This window comes from Euprymna scolopes, unplaced genomic scaffold (assembly GCF_053919585.1).
Source record: "Euprymna scolopes isolate OS-2025 unplaced genomic scaffold, ASM5391958v1 sca98, whole genome shotgun sequence".
NCBI lineage: Eukaryota > Metazoa > Mollusca > Cephalopoda > Sepiida > Sepiolidae > Euprymna > Euprymna scolopes.
In genome coordinates, this window is record NW_027633979.1 from 31,501 (window position 1) to 43,952 (window position 12,452).

Sequence of the window (12,452 nt, forward strand, 5' to 3'; positions counted from 1 at the left end):
TAATATAGTTTATCTACAAAAAGTTTTGGTACAGGTCGCCAGTAATTTACAAAAATAATTAAACATTCATAAGAAACGAAAGCATTATTAATATTTTTCATTAACACAGTTTCCTCTGTCACATCGATTATATTTCTCGCAAACTTATTTTTTTCACAATTCATTACTTTCTCATATTGTATTATAAGGAATAGTGTTTTAGTTGAAGTCCTCATATGAATAAATCCGAATTCTTAGAAAATGTTTGGCAATAATATGGCGTTTTCTAATTGTGTTTCTTTTTCATATGTATCAGTAAACTTTATGTATGAGAATAAGAATATTTACATATTATTAAAAAAATGCTTTTCTCTTATTTTCCTTTTACTTCTGAGAGATCAAGGGCTCCCTCCTGAAGCTAAAACCTTAATTCTGTTACGATGTAAATTTATATCAAAGAGCTCTTTAAAGAATAGATGCTGTTCCCTTGATGGCTGCTATTTGTATTCTGTTACAGCTTGGTCTTTCAGCGACTGCTTCTAAGTATTTCTGAAGATTCTTTTTATTAATCCAGATGCTCCAATAGAGTTTAGTATTTTCTTCAGCTCTATTGAGGTAAAAATAACAAATGGCTGTAACATCGATAATGGGCGCGGTTCTTTCGGACTTGTTCCATATTAAAATATCTGGCATGATAGCCTTATCTGTTATGTATCTGCCGCTGTAATAGAAATGCCAAATTTTCAAGTTCATGTTATCAGCAGTGGTTCATGTTTCCGAATATTACTTTGCTCTGGTGTGATTTCTCATATGAGTCAATAAATTTGATTTCACAGAACAATTATATCCACAAAGTTGCTATGATTCTTATTTTATCGCAGTGTGAGTTTTCATATGTTTAACTAATGATGATTTCTGATTACAAGAATATCTACAAATTTCACATGAATGAGGCTTTTCCCCAGTGTGAGTTCTCATATGTCTCACTAACGATGATTTCTCCGAAAAAGAATATCCACAAACATCACATGAATGAGGCTTTTCCCCAGTGTGAGTTCGCATATGGTTGACTAACGATGATTTCACAGTAAAAGAATATCCACAAATTTCACATGAATGTGGTTTTTCCCCAGTGAGTTCTCATATGTACCACTAACGATGATTTTTCAGAAGAGTATCCACAAACTTCACATGAATGTGGCTTTTCCCCAGTGTGAGTTCTAATATGTTTCATTAAATTTGATTTTTCAGAACAAGAATATCCACAAACTTCACATGAATGTGGCTTTTCCCCAGTGTGAGTTCTTTTGTGTCTTACTAAATTTGATTTTACAGAAAAAGAATATCCACAAACTTCACATGAATGTGGCTTTTCCCCAGTGTGAGTGCTCATATGTTCCACTAAATTTGATTTTCTAGAACAAGAATATCCACAAACTTCACATGAATGTGGCTTTTCCCCAGTGTGAGTTCTCATATGTCTCACTAAATCTAATTTTCTAGAACAAGAATATCCACAGACTTCACATGCATGTGGCTTGTCCCCAGTGTGAGTACTCATTCTCACTAGAAATTACGTTTTTAAACAAGAATATTAGCAACCATTACAAGAATGTGGTTTTGCACATGTGAGAACTTTAATATGTTTAACTAATTTTTTTATTTCAATTTCAATTATTAGTCTTTTCCCTCCAGTGTGAGTTCTCATATATATATCCAATACTTTGATTTCCCATAGATGTCGCTGTATTCTTCAGAATAAGGTAATACTGTTTATCGCATAATGTTTAAAGAAAATCATATTCCATTAAAATTCAATCATAGTGTTCAATCAGGAACATCTGAAAATAAATGAAATTCAATATTTTTACCATTTGCTTTGATGTATTAGTATTGTTTATTGTTGCTAATTTTGTTGGATTCAATTTTTGTTTTTTTGTTATATATTTGTCTATTTTTTAAATTTTGTTAATCCTATTAATATCCAAAACGTTTATTTGGTTGCAAATCCTACAGTGAAATTCTATACATTTTAATTTTTTAATTATTATTTTTAAATTTCGTCAAACCTATGATTCAATCTAGTTTTCTTTGAGGAAATATAACTGTTAACCATTAAATGTAAATGTAAAAATTATTTGTAACTACATACTTTTAACTTTATCCGACAAGCAGAAAAATCCTTCTCCATGTTGGTGTTGCTAAAGAAATCCTTTTACTCTTTAAGTTATCTTCTTCGGTCTGCTAGACTTCGGAATTCCCTTCCTGTTTAAGCTTCCCTGACTGTACAGAAATGCAGTAGTTTAAATGTAATATATACGATAAAGATTATTCATTATTTGCAGATGATTTACTTATAAACGTTTGAATGTTTGATTTTTAAATATCAGTAAAACAAAACATTTAAATTGCTATAAACATTTAATCAAACCATTTATTTTAATGTTTTTATATTTGATTTTTAAATATCAGTAAAACAAAACATTTAAATTGCTATAAACATTTAATCTAACCATTTATTTTAATGTTTTAATATTTGATTTTTAAATATCAGTAAAACAAAACATTTAAATTGGTATAAACATTAAATCTAACCATTTATTTTAATGTTTTAATATTTCATTTTTAAATATCAGTAAAAAAAACATTTAAATTGCTATAAACATTTAATCAAACAATTTATTTCAATGTTTTAATATTTGATTTTTATATATTAGTAAAACAAAACATTTAAATTGCTATAAACATTTTAATCTAACCGTTTATTTTAATGTTTTAATATTTGATTTTTAAATATCAGTAAAACAAAACATTTAAATTGCTATAAACATTTAATCTAACCATTTATTTTAATGTTTTAATATTTGATTTTTAAATATCAGTAAAACAAAACATTTAAATTGGTATAAACATTAAATCTAACCATTTATTTTAATGTTTTAATATTTCATTTTTAAATATCAGTAAAAAAAACATTTAAATTGCTATAAACATTTAATCAAACAATTTATTTCAATGTTTTAATATTTGATTTTTATATATTAGTAAAACAAAACATTTAAATTGCTATAAACATTTTAATCTAACCGTTTATTTTAATGTTTTTATATTTGATTTTTATATATTAGTAAAACAAAACATTTAAATTGCTATAAACATTTAATCTAACCATTTATTTTAATGTTTTAATATTTGATTCTTATATATTAGTAAAAAAAAAATTTAAATTGCTATAAACATTTAATCTAACCATTTATTTTTATGTTTTAATATTTGGTTTTTAAATATTAGTCAAACAAAACATTAAAATTGCTATAAACATTTAATCTAACCATTTATTTTAATGTTTTAATATTTGATTTTTAAATATCAGTAAAACAAAACATTTAAATTGCTTTAAACATTTAATCTAACCATTTATTTTAATGTTTTAATATTTGATTTTTAAATATCAGTAAAACAAAACATTTAAATTGCTATAAACATTTAATCTAACCATTTATTTTAATGTTTTAATTTTTGATTTTTAAATATCAGTAAAACAGAACATTTAAATTGCTATAAATATTTAATCTAACTATTTATTTTACTGTTTTAATATTTTATTTTTAAATATTAGTAAAACAAAACATTTAAATTGCTATAAACATTTAATCTAACCATTTATTTTAATATTTGATTTTTATATATTATTAAACAAAAAATTTAACTTGCTATAAACATTTAATCTAACCGTTTATTTTAATGTTTTAATATTTGATTTTTAAATATTAGTCAAACAAAATATTTAAATTGCTATAAACATTTTATCTAACCATTTATTGTAATGTTTTAATATTTGATTTTTAAATATCAGTAAAACAAAACATTTAAATTGCTATAAACATTTAATCTAACCATTTATTTTAATGTTTTAATATTTGATTTTTAAATATCAGTAAAAGAAAACATTTAAATTGCAATGAACATTTAATCAAACCATTTATTTTAATGTTTTAACATTTGATTTTTAAATATCAGTAAAACAAAACATTTAAATTGCTATAAAAATTTAATCTAACTATTTATTTTACTGTTTTAATATTTGATTTTTTAATATCAGTAAACCAAAACATTTAAATTGCTATAAACATTTAATCTAACCATTTATTTTAATGTTTTAATATTTGATTTTTAAATATTAGTCAAACAATACATTTAAATTTCTATAAAAATTTAATCTAACCATTTATTTTACTGTTTTAATACTTGATTTTTAAATATTAGTAAAAGAAAACATTTAAATTGCTATAAACATTTAATCTAACAATTTATTATAATGTTTTAATACTTGATTTTTAAATATTAGAAAAAGAAAACATTTAAATTGCTATAAACATTTAATCTAACCATTTATTTTTATGTTTTAATATTTGATTTTTAAATACTAGTAAAACAAAACATTTAAATTGCTATAAACTCTTAATCAAACCATTTATTTTAATGTTTTAATACTTGATTTTTAAATATTAGTAAAACAAAACATTTAAATTGCTATAAAAATTTAATCTAACCATTTATTTTTATGTTTTAATATTTGATTTTTAAATATTTGAAAAACAAAACATTTAAATTGCTATAAACATTTAATCTAACTATTTATTTTAATGTTTTAATATTTGGTTTTTAAATATCAGTAAAACAAAACATTTAAATTGCTATAAACATTTAATCTAACCATTTATTTTAATGTTTTAATATTTGGTTTTTAAATATTTGAAAAACAAAACATTTAAATTGCTATAAACATTTAATATAACTATTTATCTTACTGTTTTAATATTTGATTTTTAAATATTAGTAAAACAAAACATTTAAATTGCTATAAACATTTAATCTAACCATTTATTTTAATGTTTTAATATTTGATTTTTAAATATTAGTAAAACAAAACATTTATTTCAGGTTTTATGGTGCAACTATAATAACAAACATAGTCTTAGATAGATTAAAAAAAAGAACCTCAAATCGGATAGATCCCACACTTATGCTTAAGATACGCCCACTTTTACAATGTTGAATCACTTTACTAATTTTGAAAGTAATTTATGAAATGTGGTCAGATGAATATATAGTAGCTGTACACCCTCGACATACATACTTCTACTTGATCGGACAAGCAGCGACATATCATCTCTTTTCCTTGTTGATATTTCTATATACCAAATATATACAATATATAGCACAGCAATCCATACACACAACATTTTAGATCGATGCTAATATTTTCTATTGTATTGTGCTGCCTGTTTTCTTTTTCGAAAGCACATAATGACATATATTTCTTTGCATATACATGTAAATTTTAAAGACTCTTTCGAAAGCATATAATGACATATATTTCTTTGCATATACATATACATTTTAAAGACTCTTTGGAAAGCACATAATGACATATATTTCTTTGCATATACATATACATTTTAAAGACTCTTTGGAAAACACATAATGACATATATTTCTTGGCATATACCTATACATTTTAAGGACTCTTTGGAAAGTAAATAATGACATATATTACTTTGCATATACATATACATTTTAAAGACTCTTTGGAAAGCACATAATGACATATATTTCTTTGCATATACATATAAATTTTAAAGACTCTTTGGAAAGCACATAATGACATATATTTCTTTGCATATACATATACATTTTAAAGACTCTTTGGAAAGCACATAATGACATATATTTCTTTGCATATACATATACATTTTAAAGACTCTTTGGAAAGCACATAATGCTTTATATTTGCATATACACATACATTTTAAAGAGTCTTTGGAAAGCACATAATGACATATATTTCTTTGCATATACATATACATTTTAAAGACTCTTTGGAAAGTACATAATGACATATATTTCTTTGCATATACATATACATTTTAAACACTCTTTTGAAAAGCACATAATGACATATATTTCCTACCATATACATATACATTTTAAAGACTCTTTGGAAAGCACATAATGACATATATTTCTTTGCATATACATATACATTTTAAAGACTCTTTGGAAAGCACATAATGCTTTATATTTGCATATACACATACATTTTAAAGAGTCTTTGGAAAGCACATAATGACATATATTTCTTTGCATATACATATACATTTTAAAGACTCTTTGGAAAGCACATAATGACATATATTTCTTTGCATATACATATACATTTTAAAGACTCTTTGGAAAGTACATAATGACATATATTTCTTTGCATATACATATACATTTTAAAGACTCTTTGGAAAGCACATAATGACATATATTTCTTTGCATATACATATACATTTTAAAGACTCTTTGGAAAGCACATAATGCTTTATATTTGCATATACTCATACATTTTAAAGAGTCTTTGGAAAGCACATAATGACATATATTTCTTTGCATATACATATACATTTTAAAGACTCTTTGGAAAGTACATAATGACATATATTTCTTTGCATATACATATACATTTTAAAGACTCTTTGGAAAGCACATAATGACATATATTTCTTTGCATATACATATATATTGTAAAGACTCTTTGGAAAGCACATAATGACATATATTTCTTTGCATATATATATATACATTTTAAAGACTCTTTGGAAAGCACATAATGACATATATTTCTTTGCATATACATATACATTTTAAAGACTCTTTGGAAAGCACATAATGACATATATTTCTTTGCATATATATATATACATTTTAAAGACTCTTTGGAAAGCACATAATGACATATATTTCTTTGCATACACATATACATTTTAAAGACTCTTTGGAAAGCACATAATGACATATATTTCTTTGCATATACATATACATTTTAAAGACTCTTTGGAAAGCACATAATGACATATATTTCTTTGCATATACATATACATTTTAAAGACTCTTTGGAAAGCACATAATGACATATATTTCTTTGCATATACATATACATTTTAAAGACTCTTTGGAAAGCACATAATGACATATATTTCTTTGCATATACATATACATTTTAAAGACTCTTTGGAAAGCACATAATGACATATATTTCTTTGCATATACATATACATTTTAAAGACTCTTTGGAAAGCACATAATGACATATATTTCTTTGCATATACATATACATTTTAAAACTCTTTGGAAAGAACATAATGACATATATTTCTTTGCATATACGTATACATTTTAAAGACTCTTTTGAAAGCACATAATGACATATATTTCTTTGCATATACATATACATTTTAAAGACTCTTTGGAAAGCACATAATGATATATATTTCTTTGCATATACATATAGATTTTAAAGACTCTTTGGAAAGCAAATAATGATATATATTTCTTTGCATATACATATACATTTTAAAGACTCTTTGGAAAGCACATAATGACATATATTTCTTTGCATATACATATACATTTTAAAGACTCTTTGGAAAGCACATAATGACATATATTTCCTTGCATATACATATACATTTTAAAGACTCTTTGGAAAGCACATAATGACATATATTTCTTTGCATATACATATACATTTTAAAACTCTTTGGAAAGAACATAATGACATATATTTCTTTGCATATACATATACATTTTAAAGACTCTTTTGAAAGCACATAATGACATATATTTCTTTGCATATACATATACATTTTAAAGACTCTTTGGAAAGCACATAATGATATATATTTCTTTGCATATACATATACATTTTAAAGACTCTTTGGAAAGCAAATAATGACATATATTTCTTTGTATATACATATACATTTTAAAGACTCTTTGGAAAGCACATAATGACATATATTTCTTTGCATATACATATACATTTTAAAGACTCTTTGGAAAGCACATAATGACATATATTTCTTTGCATATACATATACATTTTAAAGACTCTTTGGAAAGCACATAATGACATATATTTCTTTGCATATACATATACATTTTAAAGGCTCTTTGGAAAGCACATAATGACATATATTTCTTTGCATATACATATACATTTTAAAGAGTCTTTGGAAAGCACATAATGACATATATTTCTTTGCATATACATATACATTTTAAAGACTCTTTGGAAAGCATATAATGACATATATTTCTTTGCATATACCTTTACATTTTAAAGACTCTTTGGAAAGCACATAATGACATATATTTCTTTGCATATACCTTTACATTTTTAAGACTCTTTGGAAAGCACACAATGACATATATTTCTTTGCATACACATATACATTTTAAAGACTCTTTGGAAAGCACATAATGACATATATTTCTTTGCATATACATATACATTTTAAAGACTCTTTGGAAAGCACATAATGACATATTTCTTTGCATATACATATACATTTTAAAGACTCTTTGGAAAGTACATTATGACATATATTTCTTTGCATATACATATACATTTTAAGGACCCTTTGGAAAGTTCATAATGACATATATTTCTTTGCATATACATATATATTTTAAAGACTCTTTGGAAAGCACATAATCACTAGACTCTGTTTATTCTGAAAATGGTTGCTAACATGGGGTGGTTGGTTGGGGGTGTTTTTACTACGCTGGGGCAGGTCGTAAAAAATACTGTTTTCTTCTTTGCAGATATTTTAAAGCATCTTAAATTTAATAGCAAAACCAAAATTCGATTTTGATATTTTTCGTCATTGTAGCATTATTCGGGTTGCTGAAATTGTATAAATATGTATCAATATATAATTGCAAAAACATGTATTTAAAAGTTTGTGTAAGAAAATATAATTTTAATAAAACAAGTTTGTAATAAAAGCAATATTGGATTTTTATAAAATAATTTTTTTTTTGAATAAATAATAATTTTTATTATTCGATTACAATGAAAATAAACAGTCAATTGTTACGACGTGCCCCAGCGTATTATAAACACCCCAACCTCCTCATGTTAAGAACGTCTTTCGGACCCCCCCCAACCTCGAAAGCCGTTGTTAACATGGGGAGGTTGGGAGTGTTTATTCTGAAAGTCGTTGTTAACATGGGGAGGTTGGGGTGTTAATAAAACGCTGGGGCACGTCGTAAATATTAACAAAAACAAACTTACTTTAATATTTCAGATTATTTTAAAAGTTATTGGATGCAAATTGTTTTGAAAGGGTATAAACAAAACAAAAAAACAAACAAACAAAAAACTTACCTTCATTCCAAGAATTCAATGCGAAAAAAATAAAGAAAAAGAAAAGTGGGAGAAATTCGTATTTTTCTATTATGTTCAAAGCAGAAAATTTGTTTTGTTTGTTATTTCTTTAGTAAATTGATACAACTTTTGTTTTGTGTGTCCAATTCATTAAGAAATAAAATATATGAAAATATAAAAGAATCAAATTTAAACGATGAAAAACACGATTTAAACGTCAAATTATTTAGAGAAAAATCAACTGTTAAAGAACAATGAATTTAAGTCATCTGTAAACGGTGTAATCATCATTTCGTTCCTCGTGTAAAAGATGCCCGTTCATTAGTTAACTATGTGCAAATGTTTTCCAACCATGTTTAGAACATATTAAATAATAAATGATTCATTAATTTATTAAATAATAAAATAAATGATATCGATGCTTAAAGCTAAAATAATTATAACATTAATACGGCCCTCTTGCATTTTACGCAACTGGAAATTATGAAGATAGAAAAGGAACAGCAGTCTTCTGACACCGGTTGAAAGAATGCAATTTGATTGGGTAGAGAAATTATGACGTCATTACTATGAAATATTGATAAAAATTTAAATTGTTGAAAAAGAATTGGATAATAATTTAATAACTAAGTATTTAATAATTAATAGTATTTTTAGAATTAAAAAAAGTTTTTTAAGTTAAGATAGAATTTAAGAATTGAAATTATTGTAAAAGAATTTAATAAGCATTTTATAATAGTATAAAAAAATTAATGTAGACGCATTTTTAAAAGTTAGTCATTTAAGTAACAATTCGATCGCTGATTTATAGTGAACTATTTTACTTTTATTTTAAATTTAAAAAACGTTAATTAGTTTTCCAGTTAACAGAATTTTTTAAAGTTCAGACAGAATTTAAGAATTGAAAGTATTGTAAAAAAGTATTTAATAATATTATTAAAATAATTAATGTAGAATCAATTCGATCGCTGACTTATAGTGAACAATTTTAGTTTTATTTTAAATTATATTTGATATTAAATTAAATATTTCCGCATATAATATTATGTATCAGAGAACAATATCAGTTATAATTGGTTGGTTAAAAAAACAACTGTTTTATACTAAATAAAAAAAGTACTTTTTTATCATGCATGTGTTTATTTATTTATAAAACTATCATTTATTTAAAAAAATTGTCAATTTCAATATCGTATCTTTTTATCGTTTCTAATTTATTAAAATTACGCGTAAAAAATTGTTTAAGAAATTGTTTATTTATAAAATGACGTCATAATTTCTCTATCCAATCAATGCCATTCTTTCAACCGGTGTCAGACGACTGCTGTCCCTTTTCTATCTTCCTAATTTCCAGTTGCCTAAAGTGCAAGGGGGCCATTTATTTATTTATGTATTTATTTATTTATTTACATTGAAGATGGAAAAGATTAAACAGAATTGGCAATGCCCATTATGATTATCGCTTCCGATATTTATCGGAAGTTCCGGAAGTAGACGCTAACAGACAATACGTCTCAAAAGTTTGGTAGGGGGAACGCTATTACTCCTTCTTTTCATGTGGATGTAATCAATGCAACTTCAACCGGGTATTCCCGCACGTTGCCACCCATTCTCTCAGTTACATTCTCTTGTGGAACAAAGACAGTGTCAGTGAATTGCCAATTCACTGAATTGCCAATTCACTGAATTGCCTGCTGGGCACGGCTAGCGGGCGGACATATCTGGCGGCAGATGTACTGAGAACTTTGTGCCCAATCGAAACCCTTGGTGTCAATTGTCAGCTGGGATTGTCTACCTTTCTAGGTGAGTGTCAGCGTGGGTTCACAGAGGTAGTCCTGGGAGTTGACTTGGGTTCTGGAAGGACTGTAACATCTCCTGTCTTGGTAGACGATGGTATGGATTTGTCGGTTCCAGTGGCCAATTTGGAATCTCTAATGCGTGTCTTTCAGGATGCAAAATATGCTTTGGCCGGCCAGTTTGAGATCGGAATGGATTTAATACCGATCAAGGGAACAATTGGGTTAGACCTGATTGAACACCTGAACTCATTGAAGCTGATCCCGTGTTTGAATGGATGGGCTTTTGCAACCCCACCTGGATTGGTGCCGTTCGGAGCAGTGGACTCTTTTTTCTTGGAAGATAAGCCCCTCTCTGAGGTTACTCCCCTCTCGTTTAATTCGGTGATGGAACATACCCCCCAGGTCGATGCATCACATTTATCTTTTGTTCTTGAAACACAATCAACATACCTGGATCCCATGGCGGAGTGCTTTCCTGACAGTATGGTGCAAAGAGGAATAGAACAAATGTTTACATTGGAATCTCTGGGGCTTCCCAGTCAGGAGGACTTCTCTGATTACGATAAAGTGCAGATGAAGCGGTTTGAGGAAACGGTAGAGCTTCGGGATGGAAGCTATTATGTGGAGCTCCCCTGGCATCACGATAGATTAGCCAGAGTCCCCTCTAATCATGCAACTTCCTTGCATGTTTTAGACCGGGTGACAGAAAACTTGACTAAAAGAAAAATATATGATGAATATTTGGAGGTGTTTCGTCAGCAACAGGAGGACCGTATAATTGAAGAGATTTTTGTCTCCCCTCAGGAGTTCGACAAATACGTGTGGATACCACATAGACCAGTTTTCAAGTCGGACCCTACGGCAACTACCAGGATCAGACCAGTGTTCAACTGTAGTTTGAAGACAGGAGATGGATTATCGCTGAATGAAGCAGCATATTCTGGCGTTAACTTAACAGGGGACATCTTAAAGTTGTTGCTGGCCTTTAGAGCCAACAATTATGTGCTACTAGCAGACATTCGCCGAGCCTTCCTAATGATTCGGCTTAAGCTGGAGGCGGATAGGAACCGGTTTTGCTTTTTTCTTAAACAAGGAGATTGTTTGCGCTGCTTCCGCTATACCACCTTGATATTCGGGTTTACCTCAAGCCCATTTGTTTTGGGGTGTATCTTAAAATTGCATGCGGCAAAATACCCTCAGGATGCTTGCCGCAGAATGATGGAGGACCGGTTTTATGTGGATAACCTTGTGGCATCCGTGGCAGACACGAGTGAGCTTACTACATTGTATTCCCTTGTTAGAGAGCGTTTGCTGGAAGGGGGCTTTATTATCCAGTCATGCAACTCAAACAGTCAGGCGCTTCACACTAGGATGAAGGAGGATGGTACTCTAAGTATCCATGAAGAGGAGTGGGAGAGAGTACTGGGCTACCGATACTCCCCACATCGGAGGAG

The 12,452-nt window shown here is 27.3% G+C and overlaps 1 long non-coding RNA gene across 1 annotated transcript; it reads right to left on the reverse strand.

Moving 5' to 3' along the window:
* Positions 1-1,702: 1,702 nt before the first annotated feature.
* Positions 1,703-9,626, reverse strand: LOC145276384 (uncharacterized). The gene is made up of 2 exons (XR_013867953.1): positions 9,200-9,626; positions 1,703-1,820 (listed from the first exon to the last, which is right to left on the reverse strand). It is a non-coding gene; the product is annotated as an uncharacterized LOC145276384 (long non-coding RNA).
* Positions 9,627-12,452: the final 2,826 nt, after the last annotated feature.